The 25,596-nt window shown below is 36.9% G+C and overlaps 1 long non-coding RNA gene across 2 annotated transcripts in view; it reads left to right on the forward strand.

Annotated features, from left to right (window-relative positions):
- Window positions 1-25,596, forward strand: part of LOC143226824 (uncharacterized) — a 66,152-nt gene that overhangs the window by 25,517 nt on the left and 15,039 nt on the right. The window contains exon 2 of one of the 2 annotated variants that reach the window (XR_013014759.1): window positions 24,515-25,365. The exons of the other annotated variant lie outside the window; for it this stretch is intronic. This is a non-coding gene — a long non-coding RNA (uncharacterized LOC143226824). Of the gene's footprint in view, window positions 1-24,514; window positions 25,366-25,596 lie in introns of those variants that run through there. 2 annotated transcript variants of the gene reach the window in all.

The following is a 25,596-nucleotide window of genomic DNA, read 5'->3' on the forward strand; positions in this document are numbered from 1 at the left end:
TAACAACAATATTGTTACTGTTCGTGTAACAGGTAATAATAGAAACAATATTGTCACTGTTCGTGTAACAGGTAATAATAGCAACAATATTGTTACTGTTCGTGTAACAGGTAATAATAGAAACAATATTGTTACTGTTCGTGCAACAGGTAATAATAGAAACAATATTGTTACTGTTCGTGTAACAGGTAATAATAGAAACAATATTGTTACAGTTCGTGTAACAGGTAATAATAACAACAATATTGTTGTTCTGTACACCGTTAAAGTAAGAGGCATTAGTGGTAACAATAGTGCTGTTCCGTACCCAGTTAAATAAAACTGTGTAACAGGCAATATTACCAACAGTAATGTTACTTTGAACTCGTAATCTAAAGGTCGCAGGTTCGAATCCCCGTCAAACCAAACATGCTCGCACTTTCAGCCATGGGTACATTATAATGTAATGATCAATCTCGCTATTCGTAAAGTAAAGGAAAAATAGATGAACCACTTAATTATTACGTCACTTTATATAAGTATGTAAGGAATTATAAACAGATGGTTTTCATTTTACGTTTAGGCCCGGCATGGCCTAGCGCGTAAGGCGTGCGACTCGTAATCCGAGGGTCGCGGGTTCGCGCCCGCGTCGCGCTAAACCTGCTCGCCCTCCCAGCCGTGGGGGTGTATAATGTGACGGTCAATCCCACTATTCGTTGGTAAAGAGTAGCCCAAGAGTTGGCGGTGGGTGGCGATGACTAGCTGCCTTCCCTCTAGTCTTACACTGCTAAATTAGGGACGGCTAGCACAGATAGCCCTCGAGTAGCTTTGTGCGAAATTTCCAAACAAACAAAATCATTTTACGTGACATCTTAGAGACCTGAGTTATTTAAACCAAAACTTGAAATGATGGCACCACTTCACCTAAGAGTAACACGTGGAATGAAATCTTCATGTCTTATCCTATGCTTAACAGTTTGTCTTAATAACGATCCATCTAATAAGATGCCATTTTAAACAAATAAATAACATTTAACGTGTTGTGATAAATGAAACTGATGACAAATTACTCTCTTCGAACATGATCCATTTCACACCGTAACAGCTGTTGTTAGACAATTTGCTAATATAAAGCATCTCAACCACAACTATGTCCGCTGTATTCCAACTGATCTTAATAACTCTAGTATCGCTGAAAATCCTCGTCGGCACTGGAAGTAGCAGGTATAATATGATTGACATAGTTTGTATGCACTCTTCATTACTTTCATTCTGAAGTCCTATATTAATTATTTATTTAACAGTAGTACTGTCTCCATCGTGTCCTCTGTTCTCCGCTAGTACAGTGATAAGTCTACGGATTTACAATGCTAAAATCAGGGATTCAATTCCTCTCGGTGGACTCAGCAGATAGCCCTATGTGGCTTTGCTATATAAAAGAAAACACACACACTCGCGTCCCCTAGTGACAAAGTGGTATGTCTGCGGACTTGCACCTTGCTGAGCATAGCACAGATAGCCCATTGTGTAGCTTTGCGTTTGACTTCAAAACAAACAAACAAGCTTCCACCGTTCAGTATATGCTCTCCATTAAGTTAATTATGCATTGTCGTCTCTATTTTAATGAATATGTCTCGAAAAATTTCTTTGTTTTTCTGGATCGTGTGAAAACTTTTAAAAGTATGAATTAATTAACTTACTTAGGAGGTTTTCTGGGAACCTAAAATTTCAGAGGAATAAGAAAGAGAATTACATAACAAAATAGTAGCTACTTATATATTTATTTTTACTGAAATAACTCATTAGAATAACATTTTCGGTCAGGTATGTGACGTATCTGTAAAAAGAAAAAAAAACACACTCAGTTTCTATTTTAGTTTTTACAACACCAGCACAGTGTATTTGTATTTTTACCCAAGAAGATAGGGATGACTGCTAGGCCTAATCCACAGATATTGTCAATATTACAAGGCCATATTTAAATACTTTTACGCTTCTAAAATGTATTTCATTATCTGGTACAGTTTCTTAAGCCGGATTACGTGAGTCATGTGCAAAATTTTATTTAAACTAATTTTAAATATGATTTATAGAATAAACAATATATTTTTGGTAAAACTGAATATATATGAATAATATAAGATATATATGAATTTAAAATATTTAATTTTAAATACAGCTTTTTATATACAGAGAATCCTTATTTTTATTTCAAAACATAAAACATCGATAGCTCTGAGACCACGCCAGAAAATTCAAATTCAAAGTGTTATGAAAGTTTGAAAACCGCTGTTGATGCAAATTCATGATTACTGAAAGGATGTAACGAGACAAGAAAACTTTCTTCCCTTATATGTAATTGTAAAAAGGCAAAAACGCCATAAAAACTGTAAAATGCAAATTGTAAAACTGATAGTAAGTGTGTAGCTTCCCATGGGCCTATTGAATCTCCGTACCAAATTTGAAGATCCATCCAGAGAAGAAGATACAGTGATGCAAAAGGTAAAAACACCGTAAAAACTTTCTACGTATCTTCCCAAGAACCCAATAAACCTACATTCCAAATTTGGTAAACATTCATCCATAATGTAGCAGTTACATAGACAAAGAACAGACAGTGCTACCGATACATTTATTATCATTTCACAATAGGATCAAACTGCGAATTAAGAACATCAAATGATTTTCACTTTATTTTTTATATACATATATTTGTCTGAATTAATTATAGCTGATAGAAAACTTAAAGTTCCATAAAATGCCGAAATACAAGTAACTCCAGTTCATGTTTATGAAAGTGTGTGTGTTTTTCTTTTAGCAAAGCCACAACGGGCTATCTGCTGAGCCCACCGAGGGGAATCGAACCCCTGATTTTAGCGTTGTAAATCCTTAGACTTACCACTGTACTAGCGGGGGGCGTTTATGAAAGTATATTCACTTTCTGTAAACAAATATTACGTGATGTCTATTAAACTACATAACACAAATTTTGTTCCTGGATAGTATGTGTTATTTCTTAATTGCTTATGTTGTAAAAGTACAGAAAATGGCCATTATTCCCTTCATACTTTGCTTTTGTGACCTGGATAATAAAGTTTATAAATTAACCTATTTTCTATGTAAAAACGGGCAAATTTACACATTTTCATTTACATTACAGTCGCAAATTTCGAAAACCTACTCACTTCTAAACATTTTGTTTATTTTTGTATGACTTTAGTATAAATATATGTTAGTCACTTTCACGTATCAGCCCCCAAATATAGTCTCCCATCATGTTTTCGTTATACGCTACCAGGTCACAAAAGCAAAGTTTGAAGAGAGAAATAGGTCGTTTCCATTTACTTTAGGCTTAAGTAATTGAGAAACAACACTTTCTGTCCAGGAACAAGAAAAAGTAAACATTTTGTTACGTAGTGATATCAAATAATAAATGATTATCTTAAACACTCAAGTCATTTCAAGAGAACTCGGGGGTTCACTATTTAAGGCTTGATATGGTATGCTTATACTTTTTTTTCACTGTTTTCAAAGCTATACAATTTATTTTGTCTCATATGAATCTGTGTCTGATTAGTTTCTCTTTTTCAAATCATTAACATTAATTAATGACGTTTAAACTAACTTGTAGTTAAAGAAATAAAACTCTTTTGTTTTTATTCAATGGGCCGAACTTTGCATTATTGTTTCACCTATTAATCCAATCTTTTGGTTATTTTTTTGCTCAACAGTACCGTATTATCGAGGACTGACTTTGGTGCATAAAACATGAATATTTATTTATATATCACAAGATACAACTTGGTCTAGAAGTTGAATTATCTAGACTGAGTTGAAACTTCGACAGGCGTAGACAATACGACAACAGTAACTGTTTTCGATACACAGGATTACAACGTGTGACAGAATAATGCACTATGTTGATTAATTTAGGGTTCCAACATGAACCATTAATGAATAAGACTTGTTCCTTTCTTATCTAAATATATATATACATACATTCTTTTAACATCGGCCCACTTGACATAAAATCTGAGGGAGCCTATAGTGTGTGTGTTTTCTTATAGCAAAGCCACTTCTGGCTATCTGCTGAGTCCACCGAGGGGAATCGAGCCTCTGATTTTTACGGAAGCCTGAAGCGGAAGGACTTATCAGGATTGCTTTTTTTTTTTTTGTAGTAAATATACGTCAGGCTGTCTGTGTACACCACAAGAATTCCAATCCCGGGTTTTAGCGTTCTACGTACGTACACTTACCACTCTCTCACTAGGAGCAATTATCAAGATAGAATAAAAAAGCTTATTTATTTACTCAGTAAGTCTAATCATGGCTGATTTAGTGAATAAATAATAAAGATAAAAAAAACTGAATCAAAATAATTGTATTCACTAAGAAATGTGTTCGTACTCACTGGTAATGGTGGATATGTTATTATATGTGGATTTATTTTAATCGTTGTGAGTCATGTCACGATTATATAGGACTAACTGATGGATCGGTACACAAATAACTAACAGATAAGTAAATTGTGCATGACATATTGTGTAGCGCTAAAACAAACTAAACAAGTTTCCCTTCTTCTCATTACATCTGTTATTCAGACATTTTATTTAGTCAGAAAAAAGTCCAGTTAAGTGTTTTTTATGTTTTGCGATTCTCAACATGGAGACGCGACAGTCTCTATTTCACGAAGTTTTGAGCGAACCAATTAAACAAAAGAAATCGTTGCAATACACCGGAACTTGTCGCCTTGGCTGGATGTGGGCAGAAAAAGGTATATTTAAACGCTACTTTATATGACAGAGGAAAAATATAATGTTACTCTATTAAACGCAGAAAGCAGAATAAATGAAACCAAAACGCCTAGTGTTTCTTAATAAAAATCAGATTTCATTAGTTCTTTGAGAGTTTTAGTAATGAAATATTAGGCTTATTGTCTTCATTTCTTTGCTAGTTTTCTTTGTAATTTATTTTTTATCACGAAATATTAGGCCTATTGTTTACTTTTTGAAATTTTTGTTATGGTGTAATTTTTTCCATGAAACGTTAGACCTGTTGGTTTCATTTTATTAACAATTTTTTGTGGGATAATTTTTGTCATAAATATTAGGCCTATTCATTTCATTTTTGACAGTTTATGCTGTGGTCTAATTTTTATCACGAAACGTTAGACGAAGCTGATTTATTTTTGACAGTTTCCGTTGCAGTGTTAATTTTATTACGACACGTTAGGCCTACTGGTTTCATTTTATTGACAGTTGCTGTTGTGGTGTACTTTTTATCACGAAGCGTTAGGCCTATTAGTTTAATTTTACTGGCACTTTTTGTTGTGGATTAGTTTTTATCACGAAACGTTAGACTTATTGCTTTACCAACTTTATGCATATTACAGCGAGCCCATCATGAAAATTTACTACCATAAACTTGAATATTGGAAATTTTCGTCTGTAACGGGTTCAAATAAACATGCCATTACAGCCAGGGTTCAAAAACACACAACAATAATTTATTTAACAACGACAACACTTTGAAATAAATTCAACTCTTGGCAAAACGTGGTTGATAATCACGTGCTTGGACAGAGCTGGACAGTAATTTAATAAATTATATACCATAAATATTAATATTATTTCAACTAATCTAATCAGAAGAAAGAACAAGGATGTAAAAAGAAAAGAAGAAAACACAATGTTTCAAAAACACCTTTCAATATTATTAAAAATATTGAATAACAAACAGCAATAACTGACTAACTGCTTTGTTAACTAACTACCTCATGAAGCATTTGACAGAATATTTATTCACAGAATAGATCACTAGAGTACATCTGATGTGATCATAAACTTACAAAATCGTTTGCTACATTAGGTCATCGCTAGGGGAGCTGGTGTCACTCGCATACATATTCAAAATACAAATAAGTAACTAAAGGCAGCTAAAACTTTCTAAATAAACTATACGATAGAATGAATATATATATATGAAATTTATTTCACACGTCGCCTTTACATAGTTAAAGATAAAATGCAGTGAAAGATATCAAGGCTAAATATTGTAATAAATCTTACTCCATGTCGGTATCAGAATTTCATCATTTTGTAAATGAAAACCTTTGAAAGTCTTAAACTTAAAGAAACGTATAATTTTATGAAACAACTGTCTCATCTTAGCAACACACGCTTAAAGTGACGACGCTAACCCTGCTTTTGTTAAATTTATTCTCGTGCAAGGTTTCAGCCATCAGGCACGAGATCAGTAAAGTTTTATTAACTGGTAACACTATATAAATAGATGTTAATACACAAGGTGACTTACTGGACAACGTAATAAGCCTTTCGTCAGATGTTTACGTTGTCGGTGACGAAAGTACCTTACAATAACATCAGTGTTACTATTCGTACCTCCCCTAGTACAGAGGTAGGTCCACGGATTTACAACGCTCCAATCATGGGTTCGATTCCCGTCGGTAGGCTTAACATATAACCCACTGTGGCTTTGCAATAAGAAAACAGAAACACTGTTGTTATTTAAGACTCACGACATAGTTAAATTAATATGAAGATTTATACATGGACTTTTATCTACATTAAGTATATTTGTTTGCAAGTTTTCGGTCTTCTTATTAACGTGCTATTTCATGTTATGATAGCCTAAAGCATTGTTGTAACAAAGAATTGAATAATATGTTTGACCAGAATAGGTAAAGTATAATATAAAAAAGGATACAATACTAAATAAAATTATTAAATATAAATGAAACTTAAATAATTAAGTAGTTTGTCGACAGGAAATACACGAGGATGAAAAATAGAGAAATAAAAAAATGGTCCCTAAAATATAAATGAACGTTACCATATTTCTTAACCCTGACTTTTTTATAAGTTGTTTTGAATTAAGCACAAAGCTACACAATGGGTTATCTGTGCTCTGCCCACCACGGGTGTAGAAACCCGGTTTTTGCGTTGAAAGTCCGCAGACATGCCGCTGAGCTACTGGGGGGCTTTTCTATAAGAAAATAATTTTGAAATAATGTGTTTGGTTTGGTTTGAATTTTACAGCACTCGAATAAAATGATGCAATCTAAGCAATACCAAGTGTTTGTTTTGAATTTCGCGCAAAGCTACACGAGGGCCATTTGCACTAGCCGTCCCTAATTTAGCAGTGTAAGACTAGAGGGAAGGCAGCTAGTCATCAACACCCGCCGCCAACTCTTGGGCTACTCTTTTGGCAACGAATAGTGGGATTGATCGTGACATTATAACGTCTCCAAGCCAGTAAGGGAGAGCGTGTTTGGTGTTATAGGCAGTAGATGTGAAACTCCGGATCCACAAAATCGGAATATGAACCGTTTTGTCACACGTGACACATGTATGTGTCAAGACGTTATTTGGTGATTCTGTTTAACATTTTTGTTTAACAGTTTTGTTGTACAAATAAGGATTTTATTGAATGTTATTTGAAGTTTTATGTTAACTTATGATGAACAAGAAGGTGTTCTCTTACTTTTATTTCAAAGAATATAATGAAAAATTATAATTACGATATAAAATTCGTCCAAAAACATATTTATGGTGAGTTGATTGTTCCTTTATAATAAGCAATTAAACCAACTGTTGAATCCCATGAAGTTGAGTTTGAAGGGAAAATTCATATGAGTTTTTTTAATGCGACAAGTTATTTAACAGTACACTGCTAGAAACTGGGTTTCAATACCCGTGATGGGCAAAGCACAGATAGGCAGGCCTTTGTGTAACTTTGTAATTTCTACGTAAAGGTAGGCGCTTCGAGTGCTAAAAGTTAAGTGACACAACGGATATCAATGTGTCTATATAGTTAAACAATTTTATTTTATTTTATTTCTAAACATGCATAATTAACTATGTGTCTGTCCCAAATAATTTGTTTACAAGTGCTGTTGCGCAACTACCACCTTAATGTATAATAGAAAATTAATGATAAACAAGTAAACATTTTTTTCATCAGGTGGCACTTTTCCATGGATATAATATATGTGACTTGACAGACAAATTTTGTATGTGAATGTCTTCCTCCCTCGTTTTTTTTTTCTCGTTACAACGTATGTTTAAGTAAAGAACTTGTGTAGGGAAATATGGTAAAACTAAAAGTAGCTTATACTTTCCATCAGAGCTGGTTCGATAGTCTCTAAGTCATAGTACCAGTGCTAAAGCTAGGGTTAACTTGAGGTCGGTAAATGCGTGAGAAGGGTCCGAACGTTCGCACTCGACTTACTGTTTCTTCAACTTTCGCGCACATTAAACGTAATTACCTCTCGATTTTTTCTTAAAAACAATAAGTTTTACGCTCGAGTAGCTTGCTAGGGGGAGACAATGTAGAATGGTAGGATGACGAGATTATACCGTTTCTCTACTCATGTTTGATCCCGTGTTTATTAAGACAAGTTGGCGGCGTAGTGAACACTGATGTCTAATTACTCGATATAGATCACAGGAACAGGACAACGTTACGTGTTAAAATTACAGTAATATTTAAACAGTAGCGCATTCAGGAGATGTGAAGCGACACCTTTTGCCGGAGGGGTGAAACCCAACTACGATGGTCAACCCCATTAAAGAATTGTAGAAGTATTACATAACACTTAACATATATGAGGTACAATTACAAGACACGTAAGTTATAATTAAGTTTCATTTTTCAAAGCTTAAGGATAAAATGGCCTCTAATAAAAAATAAGTGTTATTATTAGTATTTTATTGAACTTGTGCATTAATTACTTTTATTACTACACGGTGTCGTTGTCACCTTATCTTAAATGAGTCAAAATGTGTCACTGCACCTACATTATTACATAATTTTGAGTTTATAGATGCAGCGAGGCCAAAGGTAACAAGAGCTCTGTGACGTCACACCACTCGCCCTTCAATAACTGACAGGTATTCATTACGTCACATGTTGTGCACGTGTCTTTTAACGATTTTCCATGCAGACTAGGATATCACGACATTCAATTACGTATGCTCGTGACAATAATCTCCATTTCAACTGATGCAAAGCAGCTAATTAAGTTTAAACCGAAAGTGTCGGCAAACGTCCTTTAATTATGAAACACTTAAATTGTAAAATTATACACAGTAGAGTGTAGAATCGTTTTTGTCTCTTTTCCATCTCAATTTTAGGGTTAAAACTTCAATTTCTTCGTATAACTTAGAATGAAATAAATGAGTTACTTGGATTGTACTTGAAGATTTTAAAGAAAAGATATGGGATGAAAACTACAACTGGAAATATTGAGCGCTTTTGTAACGGATAATTATTTATGTTCCCAGTGGCATAGTTTTAGTAAAATATTGGGGGGTGAAGTTGGAGAAGCTGAACTGTAATTTCTAAACACAATACGTGAATTGTTTATGACAGTAATAATTACGTCAGAACTAGAGAACATTGAAAAACGAAAGAAACAAATATGGAAGTTTCGACTTTATACTTTGCGTGTATTAATATTAGGGAATTATCATAAAATTAGTTCTTTAACTAAGTGCCCCATTGGCACAGAAGCTTGTCTGCCGATTTATGCTACTAGAAACTGGGTTTCAATACCTGTGGTGGGCAGAGCACAGGCCTTTGTGTAACTTTGTGCATAGCAAAACATACAAACCCTTTAACCAGACGTTAAAGGACGTCTAAGAGACCAACTCTTAGACCAGAAGGAAAGAAGATGGTTAGGGGCACCTGCCGCCAACTCTTGTGATGCTCCAATCGAATAGTTGGATTTGGCTCGTATTAACACATTCCCCCGGGGGGAGGACGTCAGTAGAGTCGAATGTAATTTCTGTGAAGTTTTGTCAACACCAATGGACACTCTGCTAGTCACAAAATGTAGCACTCGGTAATCAAGGAAATACTACTGACAACAAGGGTTCGTTCTCTTATTTGGTAAAATAGCTTAAAATTAATTAGCTATAATGTTGTGTAATTAGTTCGACTCGTTTATACAGTTATGGTCACAGTGCATCACAAATCAGCCAATGGAGACAAACGTTTCTTGTAAAGGCTACCACAAAACAGCGAGTGGGGGTAAATGTTTTATGTAAAGCTTAACTCTCAGTTATATTTATTGTAAATAACAAAATTCTCGTCCAGTTATTTTTATTTATGTTGTTTTACGTTGAACTGATTATCAAACTTGGGACTTCATTGTTGTAAGCTGGTAAATACACTGCTTTACAGCTGGTAAACACACTGCTTTACAACTGGTAAATACATTGCTTTACAGTTGGTAAACACACGGCTTTACAACTGGTAAATACATTGCTTTACAACTGGTAAATACATTGCTTTACAGCTGGTAAACACACGGCTTTACAACTGGTAAACACACTGTTTTACAACTGGTAAATACATTGCTTTACAACTGGTAAATACATTGCTTTACAACTGGTAAACACACTGTTTTACAACTGGTAAATACATTGCTTTACAACTGGTAAACACACGGCTTTACAACTGGTAAACACACTGTTTTACAACTGGTAAATACATTGCTTTACAACTGGTAAACACACGGCTTTACAACTGGTAAATACATTGCTTTACAACTGGTAAATACATTGCTTTACAACTGGTAAACACACTGCTTTACAACTGGTAAACACACGGCTTTACAACTGGTAAACACACTGTTTTACAACTGGTAAATACATTGCTTTAGAACTGGTAAATACACTGCTTTACAACTGGTAAACACACTGCTTTACAACTGGTAAACACACTGCTTTACAACTGGTAAACACACTGTTTTACAACTGGTAAATACATTGCTTTACAACTGGTAAACACACGGCTTTACAACTGGTAAATACATTGCTTTACAACTGGTAAATACATTGCTTTACAACTGGTAAACACACTGCTTTACAACTGGTAAACACACGGCTTTACAACTGGTAAACACACTGTTTTACAACTGGTAAATACATTGCTTTACAACTGGTAAATACACTGCTTTACAACTGGTAAACACACTGCTTTACAACTGGTAAACACACTGATTTACAACTGGTAAATACACTGCTTTACAACTGGTAAACACACGGCTTTACAACTGGTAAATACATTGCTTTACAACTGGTAAATACACTCTTTACAACTGGTAAACACACTGCTTTACAACTGGTAAATACACTGCTTTACAACTGGTAAACACACGGCTTTACAACTGGTAAACACACGGCTTTACAGCTGGTAAACACACGGCTTTACAGCTGGTAAACACACGGCTTTACAGCTGGTAAACACACTGTTTTACAACTGGTAAACACACGGCTTTACAGCTGGTAAACACACGGCTTTACAGCTGGTAAACACACTGCTTTACAACTGGTAAACACACTGTTTTACAACTGGTAAACACACTGCTTTACAGCTGGTAAACACACTGCTTTACAACTGGTAAACACACTGCTTTACAGCTGGTAAACACACTGCTTTACAACTGGTAAACACACTGCTTTACAACTGGTAAACACACTGCTTTACAGCTGGTAAACACACTGCTTTACAGCTGGTAAACACACTGCTTTACAACTGGTAAACACACTGCTTTACACTGGTAAACACACTGCTTTACAGCTGGTAAACACACTGCTTTTACAGCTGGTAAACACACTGCTTTACAACTGGTAAACACTGCTGCTTTACAACTGGTAAAACACACTGTTTTACAGCTGGTAAAACACTGTTTTGCTGGTTTGCTGTTTTACAGCTGGTAAAACACTGCTTTACAACTGGTTACTGCTTTACAGCTGGTAAACACACTGTTTTACAGCTGGTAAACACACTGCTTTACAACTGGTAATCACACTGCTTTACAACTGGTAAACACACTGCTTTACAGCTGGTAAACACACTGCTTTACAACTGGTAAACACACTGCTTTACAACTGGTAAACACACTGCTTTACAGCTGATAATCACACTGCTTTACAACTGGTAAACACACTGCTTTACAGCTGGTAAACACACTGTTTTACAACAGGTAAACACACTGCTTTACAACTGGTAATCACACTGCTTTACAACTGGTAAACACACTGCTTTACAGCTGGTAAACACACTGTTTTACAGCTGGTAAACACACTGCTTTACAACTGGTAATCACACTGCTTTACAACTGGTAAACACACTGCTTTACAGCTGGTAAACACACTGCTTTACAACTGGTAATCACACTGCTTTACAACTGGTAAACACACGGCTTTACAGCTGGTAAACACACTGCTTTACAACTGGTAAACACACTGCTTTACATCTGGTAAACACACTGCTTTACAACTGGTAAACACACTGCTTTACAACTGGTAAACACTGCTTTACAACTGGTAAACACACTGCTTTACAACTGGTAAACACACTGCTTTACAGCTGGTAAATACACTGCTTTACAACTGGTAAACACACTGCTTTACAGCTGGTAAACACACTGCTTTACAACTGGTAAATACACTGCTTTACAACTGGTAAACACACTGCTTTACAACTGGTAAACACACTGCTTTACAACTGGTAAACACACTGCTTTACAACTGGTAAACACACTGCTTTACAACTGGTAAATACACTGCTTTACAACTGGTAAATACACTGCTTTACAACTGGTAAATACACTGCTTTACAGCTGGTAAACACACTGCTTTACAACTGGTAAACACACTGCTTTACAACTGGTAAACACACTGCTTTACAACTGGTAAAACACTGCTTTACAACTGGTAAACACACTGCTTTACAGCTGGTAAACACACTGCTTTACAACTGGTAAATACACTGCTTTACAACTGGTAAACACACTGCTTTACAACTGGTAAATACACTGCTTTACAGCTGGTAAACACACTGCTTTACAGCTGGTAAACACACTGCTTTACAACTGGTAAATACACTGCTTTACAACTGTGACTCTCATGGCAATAACTGGTTTTGAATTTCACACAAAGCTACTCGAGGGCTATCTGCACTAGCAGTCCCTAATTTAGTAGTGTGTAGGACTAAATGAAAGGCAGCTAATCATCACCACCCACCGCCAACTCTTGTGCTACTCTTTTACTAACGAATAGTGGGATTGACCGTCATCTTACAATACTCTCACGGTTGAAAGGGTGAGCATGTTTGGTGCGATGGGGATTCGAACCCGTGACCCTCAGATTACGAGACAACTGCCTGGCCGTATCGGGCCTGCACGCACCATAAAATGAACTGTTCAGTTTTATATTGATATATTTTAATATAGTAATTGATGGGTCGATTTTGTGAACAACTGAAACAGGGAGATACAACCAATATTTATTAAAATACTTTAATAATAAAAGCAAATGTGTTGATTTTTAAAAATTTTCATCCGTGAGACAAATTAACTTACCATTTTCAGTTTGAAACAATGTCGACGACGGAACCAATTTTTTTATCAGACTAAAATAGAGTATTAGTAATAATAACAAACACCTGTTCAGTGATTCAATTTTGTGTTCGTTGTTAAGTGGTCCCTGGCATGGCCAGGTGGTTAAGGCGCTCGACTCGTAATCTGAGTGTCGCGGATTCCAATACCCGACACATTAAACATGCTCGTGTTTTCACCATGGAGATGTTGTAATGTGACGGTCAGTCCCACTATTCGTTGGTAAAAGAGAAGTCCAAGATTTGGCGGTGTGTGGTAATGACTAGCTGCTTTCCCTCTAGTCTTACACTGCTAAATTAGGGATTGCTAGCGCAGATAGCCCTTTTGTAACTTTGCGCGAAATTAAAAAACAAAACAGAACAAATATTCGTTGTTAAGCGCAGAGCTACACAATGGGTGATCTGTGTTGTTTTCACTACGTTTCAAACCCAGATTTTTAGCGTTATGAGTCTTCAGACTTACATAACGCTGAGCCAATGAGATCCACTTTAATATATTTAATTTTACAGTTTCTAAAAAAATACTGGAACGCATACTTTTTACATACAGCAGGAACGTTTTTTTTTAAATCAGTGAGGCGGGTGTTCAGATGATTTGTGTCTTTGTTCCTTTTGAATTTCGCACATAGTTACACGAGGGCTATGTACGCTAGCCGTTCGTAATTTAGCAGTGTAGGACTACAGAAAGCAGATAGTTGGATTACTCTTTTAGCAACGAATAACAGGATTGTTTGCGACAACATAACACCCTCACAGCTGAAAGGGCGAGATGTTTAGAGTGACGGGGATTCGAACCCTCGCCCCTCAGATTACGAGTCGAGTATCTTATCCATCTGGCCATGCTAGCCCTATTGAAGGTGAAAAATTACCGGGAATTCGGCTTTCCCCCCATGATCTGTTATCTGTTTTACTGTCACGTGTGCCCCATTTGTTAGCACTGCCTGAATCGTAAGTCCGAGGATCCGTGATTTGCATTTAACTGTAGCAAAAGGCGCCCGGATTGTTTTATCCGTGGGTGAGCTATAAGAGTGAAAATCCCACAGTTCGATCAGACAAGAGGTGGTGATGGGTACTATCAACTCGTTGCTTTATCACAGTCTTTCCTAATCAGTGGTAAGCCTAGAAATAGACGAGAGCTTCGTCTACATAGAAAACCATATGGAGATGGTGATGGGTACTATCAACTCGCTGCTTTATCACAGTCTTTAAGCCTAGAAATAGACGAGAGCTTCGTCTACATAGAGAACCATATAGAGATGGTGATGAGTACTATCAACTCGCTGCTTTATCACAGTCTTTAAGCCTAGAAATAGACGAGAGCTTCGTCTACATAGAAAACCATATAGAGATGGTGATGAGTACTATCAACTCGCTGCTTTATCACAGTCTTTAAGCCTAGAAATAGACGAGAGCTTCGTCTACATAGAAAACCATATAGAGATGGTGATGGGTACTATCAACTCGCTGCTTTATCACAGTCTTTAAGCCTAGAAATAGACGAGAGCTTCGTCTACATAGAAAACTTCGTCATATAGAAAACCATATAGAGATGGTGATGGGTACTATCAACTCGCTGCTTTATCACAGTCTTTAAGCCTAGAAATAGACGAGAGCTTCGTCTACATAGAAAACCATATAGAGATGGTGATGGGTACTATCAACTCGCTGCTTTATCACAGTCTTTAAGCCTAGAAATAGACGAGAGCTTCGTCTACATAGAGAACCATATAGAGATGGTGATGGGTACTATCAACTCGCTGCTTTATCACAGTCTTTAAGCCTAGAAATAGACGAGAGCTTCGTCTACATAGAGAACCATATAGAGATGGTGATGGGTACTATCAACTCGCTGCTTTATCACAGTCTTTAAGCCTAGAAATAGACGAGAGCTTCGTCTACATAGAAAACCATATAGAGATGGTGATGGGTACTATCAACTCGCTGCTTTATCACAGTCTTTCCTAATCAGTGGTAAGCCTAAAAATAGACGAGAGCTTCGTCTACATAGAAAACCATATAGAGATGGTGATGGGTACTATCAACTCGCTGCTTTATCACAGTTTTTCCTAATCAGTGGTAAGCCTAAAAATAGACGAGAGCTTCGAAAATCATTAAAAAAAAGAACACCATATGTCACTAACTCACACTCGACGTTCTGGTATTCACTAGTGAATTATTTCTTTGATTTACATTTTAATTGATATAAACCACTCTTAAGTTACCTTTCCACCAATTAATATGCATCAGGAGTGCATTACTGGCTTAAATATCTGACTGGAAGAAGGTACGTGACGTAGAAAGATCGGGAACCACTGTTCTATCAGTTTAAACTTGAGGAAGGATATGCGCAGATAAGCGTTACGTATCTTGCGCAGGAATTCTATGAAAAAAACCCACAAAAACAAAAGAAATCTTTGGTATTTTACCGTTGGTATTTCTGGTAGTTCTGGTGTACTAAACTTTATATGTCTGATGGATCTATTTAGCATTAAGCAAGTCCAATATAATCACATAAATGACCAAAGTAGTAAATTATTCTAAATGGTTTTTGTAGTCTTAACAAACTTTCACTTGTTTCGTTGTTAAGAGGCTCAATGTTAAATGCCTCATCAGATTAAGGTGTGCCAGTTCTAATGACCCAGTGATACATCGAACAAGTGACCTTTGGTTAGAGGACGAAGAGTTAGTCTTGCATGTGTTTTTCTCCACCCTTAGTCTAAAGTGTTCTCATGCGTTTTCGTCTTGGTTGCTTAACTTACTTCATATATATGCATATCCCCCCCATCCCTTAATATAATACAGTCTTAGGCGGATGTTCTTGGTACGACATAAACATTTCAACCGCATCAGATAACATCATGGGTGGGTTGTCCTTCCCCGACGGTGGTGGCGTGGGGCGCACGTGCCGCGTGGGTGCGGGTTTATATATATATATATGAGTGTGTGTGTGTATATACCTTGCCGCAGGCAACATCAATTTCACTTCACACCAAAGGTCGGGCACACTCGAAGTAGATTTGGAATGTCTTCACGCCGCCCGCAGATCTCGAGTTTTATAGCAAGATTTCAAGCTTTTAGTTCTGGCACATTCCACTGGAGGTGAAATCAATTCATTAGCCTATTTCACTTGTAAGTGTAATAATTTAGCTATCCTGACAACCATTAACCTCTAGATGAAACTTAAATGAATCGAAAACTTTGTTCATTTATGGGGTTAACTGATGACATAAACTGTAGCCTCATACCCACCTTTTCCTTCCAACTCCACCTCAAATTCTGATGAATCAAGCGCTCCATTAAAAGAGGTTATTGTTTACATCAAGTACTGAGAGAGTTGCATCATTCTTAATTAGTTGTTCAAACTCGCTAGTACTGATGTTATGAAGAAACAACTGGGTGACGACCACTTGTAGTTTTGTTGTGTTATGTGTTATGAAGGAACGGCTACATCATGACCACTTGAAGTTTTGTACTGTTGTGTGTTATGAAGGAACGGCTACATCATGACCACTTGAAGTTTTGTAATGTTGTGTGTTATGAAGGAACGGCTACATCATGACCACTTGAAGTTTTGTACTGTTGTGTGTTATGAAGGAACGGCTACATCATGACCACTTGAAGTTTTGTAATGTGTGTGTTATGAAGGAACGGCTACATCATGACCACTTGAAGTTTTGTACTGTTGTGTGTTATGAAGGAACGGCTACATCATGACCACTTGTAATTTTTTTTGTGTTATGTGTTATGAAGGAACGGCTACATCATGACCACTTGAAGTTTTGTAATGTTGTGTGTTATGAAGGAACGGCTACATCATGACCACTTGAAGTTTTGTACTGTTGTGTGTTTTGAAGGAACGGCTACATCATGACCACTTGAAGTTTTGTAATGTTGTGTGTTATGAAGGAACGGCTACATCATGACCACTTGAAGTTTTGCACTGTTGTGTGCTATGAAGGAACGGCTACATCATGACCACTTGAAGTTTTGCACTGTTGTGTGTTATGAAGGAACGGCTACATCATGACCACTTGAAGTTTTGTAATGTTGTGTGTTATGAAGGAACGGCTACATCATGACCACTTGAAGTTTTGTACTGTTGTGTGTTATGAAGGAACGGCTACATCATGACCACTTGTAGTTTTGTAATGTTGTGTGTTATGAAGGAACGGCTACATCATGACCACTTGAAGTTTTGTACTGTTGTGTGTTATGAAGGAACGGCTACATCATGACCACTTGAAGTTTTGTACTGTTGTGTGTTTTGAAGGAACGGCTACATCATGACCACTTGAAGTTTTGTACTGTTGTGTGTTATGAAGGAACGGCTACATCATGACCACTTGAAGTTTTGTACTGTTGTGTGTTATGAAGGAACGGCTACATCATGACCACTTGAAGTTTTGTACTGTTGTGTGTTATGAAGGAACGGCTACATCATGACCACTTGAAGTTTTGTACTGTTGTGTGTTATGAAGGAACGGCTACATCATGACCACTTGAAGTTTTGTACTGTTGTGTGTTATGAAGGAACGGCTACATCATGACCACTTGAAGTTTTGCACTGTTGTGTGTTATGAAGGAACGGCTACATCATGATCACTTGTAGTTTTGTACTGGTATGTGTTTTACAAAGAACAACACATGCATGAAAATCGTACTACCTATGTGTTATAATATATGATGAACCTGCTGGTATAGTGATAAGTCTATAGATTTACAACGCTAAAATCAGGGGTTCGATTCCCCTCAGAAGCTAGATCGATGTGGCTTTGCTATGAAAAAACACAAACACTCGTTACATGTTTCTTGAAAGTGTTTTAAAGTATCTTCAACAAACTGAAGATGTTTATTTAGATAACTATTTTTTAAAATTTTGCTTCTTTAATGGATCGGAAGTTAGTTTGAGGGCTTATAATGTAACAAAAAACGGTTTGATTATCAGAGATAACAAATGTGTGTTTCCTTATCATATAATATATTTAAGTTGTGACAAACAGTGTCTTCCTAACACTATAGGCCCGACATGGCCAGATGGATTAAGGTGTTCGACCCGTTATCTGAGGGTCGCGGGTTCGAATCCCCGTAGCACCAAACATGCTCGCTCTTTCAGCCGTGGGGGCGTTATAACGTTACGGTCAATCCAACTATTCGTTGGTAAAAGAGTAGCCCAAGAGTTGGCGGTGGGTGGTGATGACTAACTGCATTCCCTCTAGTCTTACATTGCTAAATTAGGAACGGCTAGCGCAGATAGCCCTTGAGTAGCTTTGCGCGAAATTAAAAAACAACAACAAATACTATAATGCATTTCATTTCCGATAAACATATTTCTGATACCACAAACTGTATCTAACTTGTTGGCTTTTGATTCTGTAGATTTCTTCTCACTCTTATGGTCTTCATTGCTTAAACAAAATATCTTGTTTACATTTACCTAACCGATGTCTGGTGAAACTGGGGTTTACGGTTGATGAACTAAGCAAAAAACAAGCTTGTACCTCTGTGGGGGCTTTGTCAAAGTGTCACACAGAAGATGGAGAGACTTATTTTGAAGAATGTATGAACTTTCTCTCTCCCCATGCTTATTTGTTCCAAGTTTCGCTGAAAGATTGGTTATAAGTAGTTCAGTGTCTCTGGCTATGAACGTCTGCAAATTCTAATTGATGCCCTGTCACCAATTGAGTATCGGCGTGAATGTTAACTACCCGAAGATGAGGGCGGAGGGGCGGGCACATTGTTCATTATTACCTGTCTGGAAAGGCAGATGTGGTTTCCGAATGAGAAATGACACTCTACATAATTTGCACAAAGTTTAAAGAATTCCAGAGAACGAACTCTGCCTGAAGTCGAATCCGGTTTGAAATTCTTAAAGAGTTTAAACTTATAAACTAGAGCACTAGTTGAAACGAATGTGTGTGTTTCTAAAGCAAAGCTACATCGTATATACCTAAGGGAATCGAACACTTGATTTTAACGTTGTAAATCCGTAGTTTTAACGATGTCCCATCGGGGGACTGCTGTGATGTAACCAGGCACTTTATTTTCTCAAAATGAAACGCTTTTGGCTGAAAACAAATAATGTTGCTGTTTAGTTAACTTATGAAATGAACGTGGTTTAGAAATTTGTGTGCCGGGCTGAAGATCGATAGGTTCAAAGTTCGAGGCAGAAATACCTTTAATTTTCTCCGCACTTTCAGCTGTTTTAAACTAGACAAATCTCTTCTGTTACTGCGTGGTTGAAAATCACAAACAATTACACTTGGCCCCCTAGGGTCTCTGAGCTTTCATCCATTTAGTCCGCGGGCAAAATAAGGTGCTGTTAGGTTTCAAATTCCAGTTCCTTATTTTCATTTAAATTATTCCCCCACTGGCATATTTGGGGACTTGTTTGTTTTGAAATTAAGCACAAATCTACATAATAGGCTATCTGTGCTCTACCTACCATGGGTATCAAAACGCAGCTTATAGCGGTGTGAGTCCGTAGAAATATCGCTATGTCACGGGGGAGAGAGACTTTTAGGGGCTTACAATGTTAGAAACAGGGTTTCGATACCCATGCTGGGCAGAGCATAGATAACCCATTGTGTAGCTTTGTGCTTTACTACAAAAAAACTATTTCAAGACACTCACCATGTGACTCAGCGGTAAACGTGAAAGCTAATAATACTGAAATTCGAGGTTCGATCTCTGTATTAGGCACAGCGCGTAGTTAGCTCATTGTTAAACTTTTAATTGCAACTATAAACAAAACCGGAATAAACCTTTCATATAGTAGTCTAATATCACAGACAAGTTTTAAACGGCTTTTATCTGTAATTGTCAGACTTTCGTTCTTATACGTGTAATGATTAACTTATTTGGTGTGGCTTACTTATTAACATTTCGTTCTTTGGATATTTCGTTTTCTGTTGTTTCAAACACAAAATAGTAAATGACAAAAATCGTGCTCGTGCATTGAGACAGCGGTGCGTTATAAGAGTGACGCTATCTGATTAGAATTAATCCAGGAGTTGATGGTGTATGTTGTTGACTAGTTGTCTTCTTTCTAGACAATTAATACCAAATTAAGGACGATTAACTTGTCCAGTAATATCGTTGAGGGTGCGATATACAATGCTGTGGGAGTTTGAATGCTATCCATATCATACTATAATGGAGTCTTTGCTTATATGATACTCGTAAAATATTTCTTTTACACGATGTACAACCCCCAACTTCGCAAAATTTTTATCCTGTGTGAATGTAGATTTGCATTAGTGGTCACGACTTTCCCGTTTCGCCTCCGTTTCCCGACAAGGAGAACTGTATTTTTTTTTCATTCTCAGGGTGCAGGTATGACGTCATGCATACAGCATACGCGTATCTAATACACTGGCGCCACGAGTAATCGATTAGTATTTAATAATTAGATTATTAAAATTATTTTCAGGCTGCTTCGACAACTTATCAGCAACAAATAAATAATTCAGGTGAATAAATTTTTCCAATTTGACAACTTGCAAGTTCAGTTACAAAATATACTTGAAGTTTCTAGGCAAAGTGAAAGAAAAAATATCACGAACTTTGCCTTTTTGTGGATTCTCTAGAAAGCCTGCGTGAAACCATAGCAACAAAAAATTGTATCCAGATATTTATAAAACGGTGACTTAACGAAAAGAATAACTCATTCTCAGTAATTTGTGATAAACACTTCCTGGTTCAGTTGAAGTAGTTCTGAAGAGACCTTCATCAACGTTTAGAACAATACTACAGAAATTTGCCCCCTGGCGAGAACATACTTACATATCATTATTTTTTGTAATGAAGGTTATGTTTAGTGGCTAAAATTTTGAAAACACGTGTAAGGTTTTCATGATCATTAATTATTACTAATTATTATATACTTCTTGCAGAACTACTTGTTACGGTTTTTATTTTATCTATTTTTATCTCGTTATTGTGCAAATTAATTTAATTTAGATGTTGTTGTCTTGTTTGTTTGTTTATTTGTTTTTGAATTTCGCACAAAGCTACTCGAGGGCTATCTGTGCTAGCCGTCCCTAATTTAGCAGTGTAAGACTAGAGGGAAGGCACTAGTCATCACCACTCACCGCCAACTCTTGGGCTACTCTTTTACCAACGAATAGTGGGATTGACCGTAACATTATAACGCCCCCACGGCTGAAAGGGCGAGCATGTTTGGCGCGACAGGGATGTAACCCGCGACCCTCGGATTACGAGTCGCACGCCTTAACGCGCTTGGCCATGCCGGGCCAGATGTTGTTGTCGTTTGCAATTGAGCACAAAGCTACACAATGGGCTATCTATACTCTTCCTTCCACGGGTATTGAAACTCGGTTTCTAGTGTTCTAAGTTCACAGACGTACCACTGAGCCACTGGCATGGGACATTAGAGAAATGGAGGGGAAAAAATTAGTATTTTTGTAAACAGCAAAACGAGGAGGTATCGGACAGAGTTTGATTCTCCAAGGTGGAGCTCACGTGACTATACAAAACAAACAAACAAAAAACTTTTAATGTGTCCCATTTTTATCTGTTTTGTGGTAACTTATTTATGGAATATCTCAGGTACGGTTTTAGTCCAATTTAATTTTTCGAACGACCCACTTTGTCAATTTTTTGGGTGTATTCTAATACAACGAACAAGAAAAACTGTTCAAGACAAAATAACATTGTTACTTTAGGAGTAATTTTCACGCACCTTTGAAAATAAAATTACGCCAGTGATGGCTATTCTCTAATTCGATTAACGTGTTAGCCACAAAATCGTATAAGAAGATTAGGATATTACGAGACAGCAAGCCACGGGCATAGAGTTAGGATATTACGAGACAGCAAGCCACGGGCATAGAGTTAGGATATTACGAGACAGCAAGCCATGGGCATAGAGTTAGGATATTACGAGACAGCAAGCCATGGGCATAGAGTTGTATAGAAAAACTTGGATATGACACGAAAACGTCTCGAAACGTTGTCATTATCATCCGTGGCCAGACTTAATGGAGTTTTAAGTTCCGCATTCACAAAGAAGGCGATTTTAGGCGTGGGATTGTCCGCCCAGCATCGCATGACCTCGTTTTTGTTAAAAAAAAAAAAAGGCCTAACTGGACCTGCTCCTGCAGTGTACATTGAACGTGAGATCTTTCTAGTTGCTGCTTGTTCACCCATCGTACCAGTCGAGAAAACTGGAATAAAGAGCAAAGGTTAGACTGGTAGAATTCGTACAGCTTGCTTTATTGCTTAACCCAAAGGGCCTGATTTGTGCTTTGTTCTTTCCTTTGTCATCTGGAATGTTTTGTCTATATTGAGTCCCCTCCCCCCTTTTAGTTCTCGTGGTTCTCCTAATGATATCTGTACAATTTTCATAGTAGGGATATACTCTAAAGATAACAGAGGGGGGGAATCTAATAATTTCTTTTTGTGTTCAAATTGTGTGCCCTAATTGAAGTCAATTAGATTTCCAACAGACACCACGAGAGACGGAATGAACGAGGCCAATCATGGAACAACTCCGGAGAAACTTCAAAAGCCGCGTGAATTATGTCTTTGTTGGTCGGGCAGGATTATAATCGCTAAGGCAAAATTACGCATTTTAACGTTCACATGTACGTTGGTTGTCTCAGGATTTAGCGGTTTCAGCGCGGGAATTATTGTGGTTTTAGTACACTCAGAACTTTAAGAGACGCATTCTTTTATTGTTCGAAAAAAAAAAAGAACAAATAAAAGAGTAGCCTGAGAAAATAGTTAGGAATTCTTTAAACATGAAATAATTTCATAGTCTTAACGTCTATCATGTAGTTTACTGACTTCCCCCTAAGAAGCGCTGTAGACAACCGGCAAAAACTTTAACGTTTCAGTGTTTCTTAGAAAAAAAATTAAAACACAATATATGTTTTGTTTCCACTATGTGTGTATGTGTGTTGTATTTCGGTTTACCGTATCTAATAAATTATGAGGTTTACTTGTATGTGTATAAACCCTATAAAAAACTGCGTAAATCTCAACTCCAAGAGAAAAAGAAACGAACTTTACAATACCGTTGTTTTATTATGTGTTTATAAATATCTACTCGCATGCCAACTTACAATGCAAAGAATTAATGTTAAAGTATGTCTGTTCTTATTGTAAATTTTTATAGTGCCTGCTTGATAATTATATACAACTGTGTTTTAAAAACCAGTATTGGTTACTTTATACTTATCAGAATGTTGATGAAACTTTGGTTAACAAAACTGCGAAGTAATTAGACTCGAGTGGTTTAGAAACTTTAGTGTTCTGTCTTTTTACTATAGGCATTCTTAATAATGTTCAAACATTAAGTTTAATTAGTCTGATAGGAATCTCCTAGATTTATCATATTAGTTTCTTGGTCCGGCATGGCTAGGTTGATAAGACTCGTAATTTGAGGGTCGTGGGTTCGAATCCCCGTCACATCAAATATCCTTGCCCTTTCAGCCGTGGAGGCGTTATAATGTGATAGTCAATACCACTATTCGTTGGCAAAAGAGTAGCCCAAGAGTTGGTGGTGGGTGATGATGACTAGCTGCCTTCCTTCTAGTCTTACACTGTTAAATTAGGGACGGCAAGCACAGACAGCCCTCGTGTAGCTTTGCTCGAAATTCAAACTAAACCCAATTATTAGAAAAGTGCCAACATTAAGTGTAATTAGTTTAAGAGAGAGTTATTAAAAGATTACCACCATAATGTTTAGTTGTGTAAACGGAATTTCCTAGATAAGGAAGTAGCACCAATATTAAGTTTAATTGGCTTTAGCAGATGAACTTGGTAGTTACCTCACAAAATAAGATTGGTGTGTTGTTTTAAGTGCACTAATTGTTTTTGTTAAGACAAATGCTACAGAATATTTATGCTGTGTCCGCCACGGGTACTGAAACCTGAATTTTGCGTTATAAGTACACTAAAGATAAACCCAGACATTAAATTTGGGTTGAACAAAGTGAGTGAGTCAAGCTGTGTTATTTTTATTCATATAACCTTGTTTTCCTTATTATTAAAACGTAAGACTTTATGAGATTAATATTCATCGTTCTGTCCGGCCTTGCACTGTTTATTAGCTGTAATGAGCCTTTATTGCGTTGTTTACCAGTAATTGCGGATGTTGCAGTATGGTCCAGCGCCACGCAACAAGGCTGTTTCGCCAGTTCGCTGGTGTCATTTGGCAACAACCCAGCCAACTTTCTCCAACCACAAACCGCTCATCCACTGCAGTATATCCTAACTACATCCTTGTTCCAAGGTCAGCGAGATTCAAACGTCTAAAACGCGACCAGGCCGGTTTTTGTGAACAGACAACTATCACAGCACAATCGTTTTATAAAAGTAGATACCTCTGGAAACAAAGGTTCATCCCTAAGCCAAGATACTCTTGTGATGATTCGCTAAAGCAGGCGGTGTTCGCTGGGCACACGAACTAATTTCTTGGCCAAACCCCACGTTCTGTTGAACCACCGTGTTCTCCACCCCTGTAGGTTACATCCGGGTTCTGGTATCCTCACGACCAAGAAGAAAGCCACGATCTTCGACTTTTTTACCAATTGGCGGTACTTGAAGACAAGTATAAAGCTACTGGTTTGAGTAAAGAATATGTCCATTATAAAACCCTCTTCATGATCGGATATTAAAGAGGTTCTGAAGTGATAAACATTTTTAATGTAATAAATAAACTTGACTTAAGTTCATGTTTTTCTCTCATTCTTTCATTGGGGAGGTTCGGTTTCCCTCGGTGGACTCAGCAGATCGCCTAATGTGGCTTTCTTATAAAAAAACACACACACTCTCGTGGATGATAAAAATTCTCAATAATACCGACAGATGGCGTATTTGATACCTCCAACAAAGCTCAAACGAGTGTCTTGCTGGTAAGATTTGTAGATAAATAAAAAATTACAGGACCTATGATAAAACTAGAAAGAATAATACTGAGCTCAGGAATTAATATACGGATATGTACATATGTTCATCCATATGCGTGTAACACGTATTATGATGTTGTAACTTCTAGTAACTGAAGTACACATTTACTGATTAGAAAATCAAATAAAACCTGAAACTGAAGAAAAACTGTTGTGCTGCGAAAACTTCTTTAGATTAAATAAAACCTTTGTTTTGTTTTGTGAATTAAAGAAGACTGCACAGCTTCTACTTACATAAGTAAAAATATTCTTTGTG

This window comes from Tachypleus tridentatus, chromosome 9 (assembly GCF_004210375.1).
Source record: "Tachypleus tridentatus isolate NWPU-2018 chromosome 9, ASM421037v1, whole genome shotgun sequence".
NCBI lineage: Eukaryota > Metazoa > Arthropoda > Merostomata > Xiphosura > Limulidae > Tachypleus > Tachypleus tridentatus.